Source organism: Cannabis sativa, chromosome 6 (assembly GCF_029168945.1).
Source record: "Cannabis sativa cultivar Pink pepper isolate KNU-18-1 chromosome 6, ASM2916894v1, whole genome shotgun sequence".
In the NCBI taxonomy this organism is placed as follows: domain Eukaryota; kingdom Viridiplantae; phylum Streptophyta; class Magnoliopsida; order Rosales; family Cannabaceae; genus Cannabis; species Cannabis sativa.
The window spans coordinates 23165145-23177881 of NC_083606.1; the positions used below are offsets into that span (position 1 = coordinate 23165145).

Sequence of the window (12737 nt, forward strand, 5' to 3'; positions counted from 1 at the left end):
GTACTGATAAATCTAGGAATATATCTTTAATCACGTAATCTTGATTACTTTCCACTGTGTTGACGACACAATAAACAAGAACATAAATGTGATAAGGGTTTGGATGAATTTATAAATCAAATAAATAAGTAAATGATAACATGAACCAAATGACACACAAATGAGTGAAAAATACTTCTGTTTCTTTATTGATATTGAATAATAGATACTACATTGAAATGGAGTTTTATTTAGGGCATAAAACCCAACAAAAATAACTTGGCAGAATCCAAACACCTATTGCAGACTTCCCGAAGTTATCCTGGGCGCAGGGCTAGAGACCCCTCCCATGTCCACTACTATGACTTGGGACTACTCAACTCCGAGATGTTTTCTTTCTTGCCACGTGTCAAACATTGATCTCCACATCAGCGGAATATATGTCCAGGATAACACGAATAATTTGATTAAAATGGCATATTTGTAACAAAATATCATTATCATGTCTTATTATGCTGAAAGGCGCCAATGGTGCTGTTGGGCTTTATGCCCTAAATAAAACTCTATTTCAATGTAATCTCTATTATTTAAATATTAATAAAGAGACAAAAGTATTTTCATCACTTATTTAATGTGTCATTTGGTTCATGTTATCATTTATATGTTTACTTGATTTATAAATTCATCCAAACCCTTATCACATTAATATTCTTGTTTATTGTGTCGTCAACACAGTGGAAAGTAATCAAGATTGTGTGATTAAATATATATTCCTAGATTTATCAATACACTAGGTTTAACTGATATGATAATCTACAACATAGTTTACTTGCACCTTGCATAAGTGCTACGTCCTTTCCATGGCATTGGTTTAAGTAAAGCTTGGGTTGGATGCATGGAGTATGCATCGGAAGGGACCGATATTGAACTTTGAATCAGATATGATAAATTTACTGTAATATCTATTCATTTCAATATCACCTAGTTGTTCCTAGATCAAATGATCTTAATCCTGACATGGTTAGGTTCGATCTCAAGAGTATTATACATGTTCTTTGATTTGTTAGTTAAGCCTACTCTTTGGTCAGGGTGATACGTACATTTTGGGAACATGGTAGTGCAATTGAGTGGGAGCACTAAACAAAGATATGGAATCTATAGCTTCTATCAGGACATAGAAGGGAAATGATGATTTCCTTCGAGCTTGGCTAAACAGAGATAAATGGTTGAGTACTCATTTCAGTGATTATGTTTAGTTCACTGAAATATCATTTATAGGTGGCTAAGTGTTTTTAGGATAAAATACATAGAAGGGTGTAACGGTAAATTAATCCCTATACAATGCAAATCATCTATAGAGGATCGTTGATTATTGGGATTATGACATTTGATAACTAATAGCGTATCTATATCGTGGAACATATAGAGCGTTCTATATAACTGAGAGTACAATTCCAAGTTCTATGGTGGATGCAACAAGGAATTAATAAGTCAGTGAATTTACCTGGTAAATTCTAGAGTTGCTTATTGGAAGCTCAGATATATAGGCCCATGGTCCCCATACTAGTTGAGACAATACTACTTGTAAGACTCAATTAATTGATTTTGATTAATCAATTATAATTCTAAAATTAGACTGTGTCTAATTTATGAATTTTCACTAAGCAAGGGCTTAATTGTGAAGAAAGAGTTTCTAGGGTTTATTTTTTAATTAAGAGATTTTTTTGATTCTAATTAATAAATATATTAAATGACAATATTATTTAATAATTAATTTTTATTTATTAAATAATTAGAATTGGCATTTAAGTGGTTAAATTGGAAAATTAGCATTTTTGAGAAAATAAGATGGAAAAATGACAAAATGGCAAAATTGCAAAGTGGGGCCCAATACCATCCATGGCCGACCACTAGGGATTGATTTTGTCACTTTATTTTTCTTTTATTTTAATGCCAATTAAATCTAACCTAACCCTAAGTGGTTTCCTATAAATAGGTAGTGATGGCTTAAGGGAAAAGATGATGCATCTCATTCCTTCTATAAAATCTTTGAGCCTCTCTTCCTATACCTAGCCGAAACCTCTCTCTCTCTCTTCCTCTCGTCAAAAACCAAAGCCTATAGTGAAAGAGTGAGTGCGCACACACATCAAGTGGTGCTCAATCATAGTGTGTAAGGCTGCGAAGAATTAACTTTCAAGAGAAGGAGATTCGGACTCAGATCTTTGTGATACTCTGCTACAGAAAGGATACAAGGGTTAAAGATCTGAGTGGAAGGAGACATTATATTCCGCTGCAGCCACTGTAAGGTTCCTGATACTTTATATGTGTTTATTTCATATCGTTTTAGAAGTTCATATTTAGGATGTTAATAACATACTTGTTAGTAAATCTAGATCCTGGTAAAATAATACCAACAGGTTCCGCCAAATAAGTTCTTATATCATTATTTATTTAATTAAGTATCGTGCCACATATAATTTAATTTAGGCTAATTAGTAATTTTTCTCTCCGAACTTTGACATGTACTAAATCATGCCCGCTGAACTTTTTTGGCCGTTAAAAATTTTCCCTGAACTATTAAGATTGTTAGATTTAAGGAATTTTGTCTAATTTTAGTAAAAAAATTATAACATGAATGAAATTTCAGGAGGCATGTTTACTACGTATCAAAGTTTGAAGGGCATGATTTGGTAGATAACAAAGTCTAGGGATCATGATTTAGTACATAAACAATCATTAAAATAGTAAAATTGAATGAAATTAGACAAAAGTCCTTAAATTTAACAATCTCAATAGTTCAGGGGGAATTTTTTACAGCCAAAAAAGTTAAGAGGACACGATTTGATACATGTCAAAGTTCAAGGGAAAAAATTACTAATTAGCCTTTAATTTAATAATTATTATCAAATATCGATAATCATTTACAACTCACTACTTTAAGTAGTGCTAGTCTTATAGTAATGCTCTTATCATAGATACAAATAATTATTTCTTAAAATACTTTGTCATCAAAATAAAAAGAATGGAAACACTACTACAAATTAAGCTTTTACTGACACTATATAGTGACACACATAAAAATGTGGGTCACTAAAAAATTAAAAGTAGTTTTTAGTGAAACACAACATTTGACTCTAAATGTTCGGTGTTTATTACGCAGAATGTGTGTCACTAAAAATATAGAGTGTCACTAAATACTAAAACCCAAAATTTACAATTTTATAAAAATAAAAAATTATGGCCTATAGTGACACGCCACGCGTGTGAGCAAACGTATTTACCCACACGTTGTGCGCGTCGCTAAAGCCACATGAATCACGTAGCTTTAGCGACGTGCACAACGTGTGGGTAAATACGTTTGCTCACACGCGTGGCGTGTCACTATATACCCTTTTATTTTAATTAAAAAAATAAAATATATAATTATAAAATTAATAAAAATAAACATAAATAAAAATTAATTAAAAAAAAGAAATTAGATGAGTATAAATTCATCTCTTTTCTTACAAAACCCTAAAAATTCTAACCTAACTCTCTCTCCCTCTCTACTGCGAACAGAACCCCATGGCCGCCCCCTCCAGTCAAACCAGAACCCCAAGCCTCCAATCGCGAACCGTAAGCCCCTCCAATCGAGAACCCTAAGCCCGCTCCAGTCCGAGAACCCCGATCGTCACTTTCTTCCTGTCCAAGAACCCGGCAACCCTCACCGTCTGAGAACCCAACACCCCAACCCTGTCTTCGTCGTCTCTCCTTCTCTCTGTTTTTGCGCACTGAAGGTCCCATCTCCGGCGACACCTCTCTCTCGGTCGTCTCTCTCTCGGTCGTCTCTCTCTCGGCCGTCTCTCTCTTGGTCGTCTCTCTCTCTTTCTCTCTGTTTTGCTCGAATGCTCCTCGTTGATGGTCTTCTCCATCGCCTCTTCGTTTATTTCCCTCTATTTGTGTGTGTGTGTATGTGTGCAGGTGGACGGAAAGGGCTGGGGCTTTGTGTTTGATTGAGTTTTGGGTCTGGTTGATCTAGGTTCTTCATTTTGTGTGTGATATTGTTTACTGTAATTGATTTTTTTTTTAGAAAATGTATGTTGTAAATGAACTTTGTTTTACTGTAAATGATATTTTTATTTCAAAAATGTATGATATTGTATGAGAAGTTAATGATATAATTAGTATTGACTTTGTTTGTGTTGGGTTTAAATTGTGCATTTTTAATTCTGTATGTGTATATGAAAATAATTATTATTGGTAAAAAAAATTATTTATTTGTAAATTTTAAGTTTTAGCATGATAATTAGAAAATATTGATTAGTGAATTAATTTTATTAAAAAAATAATTAAGAGATTATTTAATGCTTTTAAAATTAAAAAAAATATATATATAAAATAAAAAAATTAAATTAAAAAATAAAATAAAATATGATATAGTGACACACATTTTTAGTGACTATATATATAAAATATAAAATTAAATAAAAAATAAAATAATAAAAAGGATATAGTAACACACATTTTGTAACTCTAAAAAGTATTTTTAGTGACACTTCCATTAGTGACACGCATTGAAGTGTCACTAAAATACTTTAGACACTCTCAAAACGTGTCACTAAAAGGTATTTTTGTAGTAGTGAAAAAAGAGTCTCTTTAGCTCTCTTGGACGTACAGATGTGGAGAAGCTAGCCCAATATTACACCTATACATGATATAATATTATGATATCCTTAACCAATTTATTCTTTATTCTTCTTCTTCTTTTTTTTTTTAAAAAAGAATCTTTAACCAATTTATTGAAGTTATAAGTTTGTTTAATTGGTCCTTGAAAACATTAAAGCTAACACTAGTAGTACATGTGATATCATAATGAATTGAGAGTACAATAGACATGACTTCTGTTTCTTATTTGTTATTTTCTCATTTTTTTCTTAAGTTTGCTTAATCATTAATTGTCAAAATAAAAATTAGAGATAATTATATAGAAACACCAATATAGGCTAGCAAAGCTCGATCAATACATATGTACATCTCTCATATCCATATGTATGTAATTAATAATATATATAATATAATGATATCACACTATAATTGCGAGTCAACATGGATTCAAACATGGCCCAAACAACGTATATATGTACGTACAGTACTATACTACACTAGAATTGGTGATAATATTTCTTTAATTTAATATATACGTTATACATTTACTTAATCTTTCCTTTCTTTCTTTTCCCTTATATTTATGATGATGCAGGATTCTGGAAAGTCATTATTATCTCATCGTCCTAATTACCAATTTTAATACTTAGTTTCTATTTCTATATGGGCCTGATACTTGGCTAGTTATGGTAATGTCAAAGCAACTAATTATGGCTTATTTTGAAATAAAGAGGTGGGACAGCATTATTTAGGAGTGACTGTGACACATAATCATACCAAGTCAGAGGTATATGCAAACCGGAAAAATAGACTCACTTGTTGTTGAATAGTTATATATTTGATGAATAATCTTATTTAGCGTGATGACCAATTTTTTCTTTTTGTCATTTTGTCTTTTTTTTTCTCCCTTAAATATTTTATCATTTGAATGTTTTTAGCTTTATCAATTTCATATATCTATCAATCTATTTATAGAAAACCAATTATGCGTGTTAATGTATTTACACTTATATCTCATATTTATATCTTATAAAATTAACTTAACCAGGTACATATAATCCAGGGATTATTTTACACAAACATAACAACAATAAAAAAATTACAAAAATACAGATTTACGAAATATTTTTTGATTTTATTTACATAAAATACGGTCTTTTTATGTTGAAATCTTGTTAATTTGTTGTTGATTTTTTGTTATTTGTATTTTATTTTTTGTTGTTATTTTCATGTTACTTTTATGTAGTTTTTATATTAATTTTATGTTGTTTTCGTGTTAATTTTTTAAAAATCGTAAAAATGTAAAAAAAATATTCTTTAAATATAAAAATATAAATATTTTACAAAAAATAGTACTTATGTAATTATTCTTATAATATACACGTATGGAGTGTATACATGGACTAAACTTGTATTTAATTTTACCATTTCTTTTCCATTTTCTATAAATTAACAAAATAACTCTTTTAATTTAAGCTTTGTAAACTTTTTGTCTCTTATGTTTGTTTTTCTCTCACTTTTGTTTTAGTCCCTCTGTAATTCTATCAAAGGGGTCTTATATTAAAAATTTGTAAAGAAATATGCACACTATAAAATATAATGATGTGTCATGTGCCACTTCTCCTTATCATGAAATAGAGAATTTAACAAGGGGTCTTAATTAAAATTTATAATACGGACATCTCCAATAAATTATATTGTTATGTTTACTTATAAGTAACCAGTTACCACTTATAGAAAGTGACAATTATTTTGTTACTTGGACCAACTGCCAACTTATCATTTCATATGAGTTGGGTATTTCGGTCTAATCATTACCTACATGAGGAAATGATTTATTCTCATTCATTTCCAACTGAGTTAACAAAGAGATTAGAAAGTTGTTAACGATTATGAAATCCTATTGCATTGTTCTTAATTGAGGTGATCAGAGATAAACAAATGGTATCAGAACTTGGTTGAAGGTGCTTCAAGTTCAAGAACTGCATTGAAGATTTCAAGAACTTTAATTAATAATGACATCGACAATGTTTGAGGTAGACAAGTTCACCATGACTAATAATTTTAGTCTTTGGAAGACCAAAATGAAAGCTCTCCTACTCGTTCATCAAGGAATTGCGGTAGCCACTAATGAAGAGCTTGTTGAAGAGTTGAAGGATGAAAAGATTAAGAAAGACACTGACACTACAAGAAAAATAAATTTTGCTGGTGATTTTTCTCACTGGCAAAAGTATACATATGTTGCCGCATAGTTTTGCTGGCGAGCTTTTTCACCGACAAAAGATGGCAACAATAATTTTTCAGTATAACGTGTTTTTCGGGAAGCACCATACCTCACCAGTATAACTATTTATATCGGCGAATTAAGTGGCCGACATAAGTTCCCTGCAGGTAATGATTTGTCGGCTGAGGGGTCCCTGATGATGTTTTACCAGAAAAATATTGGGCCGAATTTGCGCCTAAATTTTACTTACCCGCATTTTGCCGGCGCAGTATTTTGCTTGCAAAACTTTGCCAGTAAAAATATTTTAGTTTTGCCAGCGAGATATAGTTCGCTGCCAAACAATTTTTTTTAAAATTTTATTTATTAATAAAATTAAAATTAAATTTGTTAAGATAATAATAAATAAATAAATAAATGTAATATAACATATATTATAAAATTAAAATTTATATTATAATAACAAAACTATACAAATTATCTGAAACTAAATAAAAGTGTTATTATTTTATAAAAATTAATATTATTTACATTACAAATTAAAAAATAAAACTACAAGTCCACAACATCGTCGTCGTCATCGTCATCATCGGGAAGGACAATCTGTGAAGAAGTCCCAGCGCCAAGAGGCCGAAATGGTAGGATTGGTGGAATCAAAGGCATCAGGGACATGTTGAATCCTAGAATGACTCCTACCAGTTGTTGGGAATATTTTACCAGGATCTAGATTTACTAACAAGTATGATGATTAACATCCTAAATATGAATTCTTTAAAACAATGAAAGAAACACATAAGGGTTTAAGAAAACCTTACATTGATTGCAGCGGAATATAATGACTCCTTCCGTTCAAGATCTCTAGCCCTTGATTCCTTTCTGTAGTAGAGCATTATCAAGATCTGAACCTGGATCTATTTCTCTCCTTCGGGTTTGGTTACCACCATCTTATTCACTATGATTGAGTACTTGACTTGCTATGTGTGGGCATGACACTCATCACTATGGGTTCGAATAGGTGAAGAACAATGAAGGAGGTTTTGAAATCACTAAGGGAGGAACTCTCTCATCTAGTTTGGTTGAAGGCATTAAGTTGACAAAGTGTCAAGTGGATGAGATGAGAGCATCATGTTCCTTTTATAGTGTTTCAACTAGGGTTTAGGGTTGAATTACATGGATTAAAAAAGAATAAAATATTGGGCAATAAATCACTTGTTGGTCGTACACTTCAAGGCCAAAATCTAGTTAGATTTTTGCCACTTTATTTCAACCACTTATTCTTCATTTCAATAATACCATATTTTCCAATTCAATCCTATAAATGTCAAAACTATTTATTTAATAATTATAATTAATTACTAAATAAAATTGCCATTTATGTAATTTATTAATTAGACCATACAAAGTCTCTTAATTAATAAATTGACCCGAAAACCTGTTTTCTTCACAATTAAGCCCTTGCTTAGTGAAAATTCTTAAATAAGACATAGTCTAATTTTAGAATTATAATTGATTAATTAAAATCAATTAACTGAGTCTGCAAGCAATGTTATCTCAACTAGTGAGGGGACCATGGGCCTATATAACCGAGCTTTCAATAAGTAGATCTAGAATTCACCAAGTAAATTCTCAACTTATTAATTCTGCCTTGCTCCACTATAGATTTGGAATTGAATACACTCTCAGTTATATGGAACGCTCTATATGTACCACGATATAGATACGTTATGATTATTCATTGTTACAATCCTAATAGTCAAGGATCCTCTATAGATGATCTACACTGAATAGGGACAAATTTACCGTTCTACCCTTCAATGTATTTTATCCTTAAAACAATTAGCAACATATAAATGATACTTCAGTAAACTAATATAATTACTGAAATGAGGCCTCAATCATTTATCTCTATTCAGCCAAGCTCGAAGGAGATCATCGTTTCACTTCTATGTCCAAATAGAAGCTATTGATTCCATATCTATGACTAGCGCTCCCACTCAATTGTACTATCATGTTCCCAAAATGTACGTATCACTCAGACCAAAAGGTAGGCTTAACTAACAAATTAAAGAACACAAATAACACTCTTGAGATCGAACCTAACCATGTCAGGATTGAGATCCATAGACCTAAGATCAACCATTGATATTGACATAGAAAGATATAATAGTAAGTTTATGATATCTTATCTAAGATGAATATTAGTCCCTTCCAATGTATACTCCATACATCTGATACTGGTAAACTTTGCGAATACCCTGAAAAGGACATAACACTTATTCAAGGTGTAAGTATACCTATTGCAGATTATCATGTCAGTCTAAATCCAGTGAACTGACAATTCATGGGAATTAAACTTATGAACATGTAATCATGATTATATTCCACTGTGTTGACGACACTATAATCATGAACAAATACGTATGTTTTGGACCTAATAGAATTTATACATTAAACAATCATGAAATAAATCATGTGAACCATGAAACATAAAACGACTTCTGATCTTTATTAATTAGTAAATCTAATTATAATGAAATGGGTTTTATTTTGGGTACAAAATACAACACCGGTTGCATATTTGTTGCTGAAACACGCTCATGATTTGATTTTGAGATTGCATCATTTGTTGCTGCCACTCGTTCCGTACTTCCTGCTCTTCCACCCTTTACTTCAGGGCCTCATATTCCTCCTAGGTGATAGTTGGTTGCCATGAGGAACCTACCCTAGGAATTTTCCTCTTTGCCCCTATCCTAAGTCTCGATAACTGGCCCATCCCTCTCAAGTTGCTTGATCGCTCACTCATCACATGTGTCATAACAGGCATGTTTGCAGGAAATTGAGTGGGGTCGACATTATATTGATGGGGGACATTGGTCGACGCTGGTTGAGTTTCATGAATCTCAACTATTTTGGCCTACCAAAATTTGAACGATTGTCATATGGGAACTCAAACTTGCTATGAAAAAAATTAAACATTAAAGTCATATATATATATTTGGTATTATAGTTTTTTTAATTTATTAGAATAAAAATTTAAATGTTACCGCTACTTTGTCCCAGATAGTTTGAGTGACCGTTTCCTCAATATCCTCAAAGTTGAACTTGTTCAAAGGAATGGTATTGCAAATAAGATACTTGATATAACTATTAAACTTGTTGCCATAGTCGTCTATCGGGACCCCAGTTCCCTTATGAAATATAAATTTTAATTTCTTTCCCGCAGGGTGCTTGGCAAGTTCTTGTTCAATAGTTATCCCCTTGTACTTTCCCTTAACTCTCTTTCTCTTACTTTTACTTGCACATGCATTAACTATTCTACAAATACAAGCTAGAAAATATTAATTAATCAACCTATTAACAAAAGGAATATGTATTTGATTTAATCAACGGTGGGTTTAAATATTACAATACTTTAAAGTCTACAAGTCATCATAATTATTATCATCATCATTAATAGTTACATTATTTTATTATCACTATCACTAGTCTCTTCATCATCACTATAAATAACGAAATCATCTAAATCTTGACATTGAGGTTGCTCACGGTCCATGCTGGTCACTTCAATTGGGTTGACATCATCACAGACATATTTGACAACGTCCAATTGTGAAAGTTGACCGACTAACTGGATTCCTGAAGATTTTCTTTCTTGTATAGTCGTGGTCTCATCCTCATCCACATATGGGAAATCTCAGACATTGCGGGGTGTAAACATTGCCAAGCTTCTAAACAAATTCATTCTTCAAGTCGGGAATGTAATACATCAAATTAGAGTTCACTTTCTGTCCTATTACCATTTGTGTCTCCCAACTTACACCTGAAAATAATAACACTACAATCCTTCAAGTAAGTGAACTCGTACAACTGTTTGAGTATGCCATAAATTTTTTACCACCTTTTCTAAGCATAAAAATACAACTATTTTGGGTGTTACAATTGTTATTCCAATCCTCAACTAGGAATTTTACACCCTTAACAATTCATCCAGGATAATAATAGCATGCTGGAAAAGAGGGATTTAGGATGGTGTACAACTCATATGATGCATCCCCAATGTTATCCACTCAAAGGTTATTGATCTATCATTGAGTGAAAATTGCAATCAATTGTAACGCTCGTATTTGAAAACTCGCTAAACTAAAAATTAATCTTATTTTATTTATATAGACTTATGGGTCGGGATCCCAAGTTTTAAAACACAGTTGAAATTATAGTCACTAATACAAAATCTCGTAATATTATTATTTTTTTAAAAACGACAGGCATCAATATAATACAAGTCAAAATGTTGAAAGAGCGAAACCCTCCAGGTTACACTGCCGCGATATGTACAATCACTGCCAAGCTCCAACTCATTATTCCTCCAGCTTAGCTTTTCCCTTACCTACACAAGGTAGCAAACTGATGAGTCAACAAACTCAGTAAGATATGCAAAACATATATATATAAGCTATGCTATACCGACTTTATGCTTAAGCCGTCCTAAGCCAAATAACTGAGCTTAGCAAATGGTTAAGAACGTTCTTAATGGAAGTACGACCGTTATACCATATACACTAGAGCACCCACTCTATACTTGTGTTGGTAGGGCCGACCACTGTACCATATGCACTAAAGTACCAACTTTGTACTCGTGTTGGTAGGGCCAATTCGTACTCTCGGGAGTTATCGAGTGTTGTACCACATGCACTAGAGTACCAATTTTGTACTTGTATTGGTAATACCGTAACTACTCTAAAACTCTACACTGTACTAACACCCTTAAAACTATATTTTCATTGGTGTTATTAGTATATTCAATTAATAACAAGCATACATTCACATATATATAATTTATGCTATCTTACCTCGTTTTCGTATTCAGGTGTACCGGTCAGCCTGAGTGGAATTACAGCTTGACGCTTTACAAGGCCCTAAACCAAAATATTCTAATGAGAGACACGCTAAAACACTTCTCGGGGACTTTAATATAAAATTTGGAATAACCATATCGATGAAATATATGGCAATACTCTAAATATGAATAATTTGGGGCAAACTAGGGTTACCAATTTCCCAACTGGTTGATCGGTTCACTGGGTTTCCTAAGGGACAAAACCCGTTAACCGGTTTATTGCACCGAAACCCAATAATCGACCCCCTAAACACAAATCAACCCCAAACACTCAAATAATCTCCAAAATACCATCTTATGCTCCAATAAACTCAAATCAAGCAATAAAACATCATAAACAGCTCTAAAATTAAAAACACCATTAGAGGGCCAACTTAAGCTCTCTAACTTCAAGTTTGAGTAATCCTTAGCACAACAAGCTATCTCATCTCAAAATCAACTAAAATAAATCTATCTTAACCCCAGAATTCAAACCCAAAATAGTTGCACAACTACAGAACCTCAAATCACTAAAATCATGCAAGTAACCTATCTTGAGCTAAAGAAAACCATAGAGAAGAAAGCTAAGTATTATACCTTGAATTGGAACTCCTAATCTTTGGTTGAAATCTCTTGAATTTCAGCTAAAAGCTCTTTCCCCCATGATGGTTCTAGGTGTTTCGAAAGAGAGAGGAATGGTACAGAGTGAAATGTGTTTCAAAGTGTTTTCCGATTCCTTCAAGGTTAAGCATCCCTCATATATAGTTATAATCTAATATTCAGGTTATTGGTGCACAAAAAGACAAAAAGAATAACCTAGTAAAAGACCTTTTTGCCCATAAATGATAATCAAAAGTTTGAAATTATCCAAGGGTAATTTGGTCATTAATCATTTCAACTAATTCCTGACATTATCAAAACCTAACAATGACGCCCCAATAATAATAAAATTCTATACCAAACAAAATGTGACTCTCTAATGGCCCAACATCACTTTCCACCGCTGCCAAACACAAT

The 12737-nt window shown here is 32.2% G+C and overlaps 1 long non-coding RNA gene across 1 annotated transcript; it reads right to left on the reverse strand.

The window, feature by feature from the left end:
- Positions 1 to 10980: 10980 nt before the first annotated feature.
- LOC133039292 (uncharacterized) lies at positions 10981 to 12444 on the reverse strand. Its single transcript, XR_009688612.1, has 2 exons — positions 12318 to 12444; positions 10981 to 11231 (listed from the first exon to the last, which is right to left on the reverse strand). It is a non-coding gene; the product is annotated as an uncharacterized LOC133039292 (long non-coding RNA).
- Between the last annotated feature and the right edge of the window lie 293 nt (positions 12445 to 12737).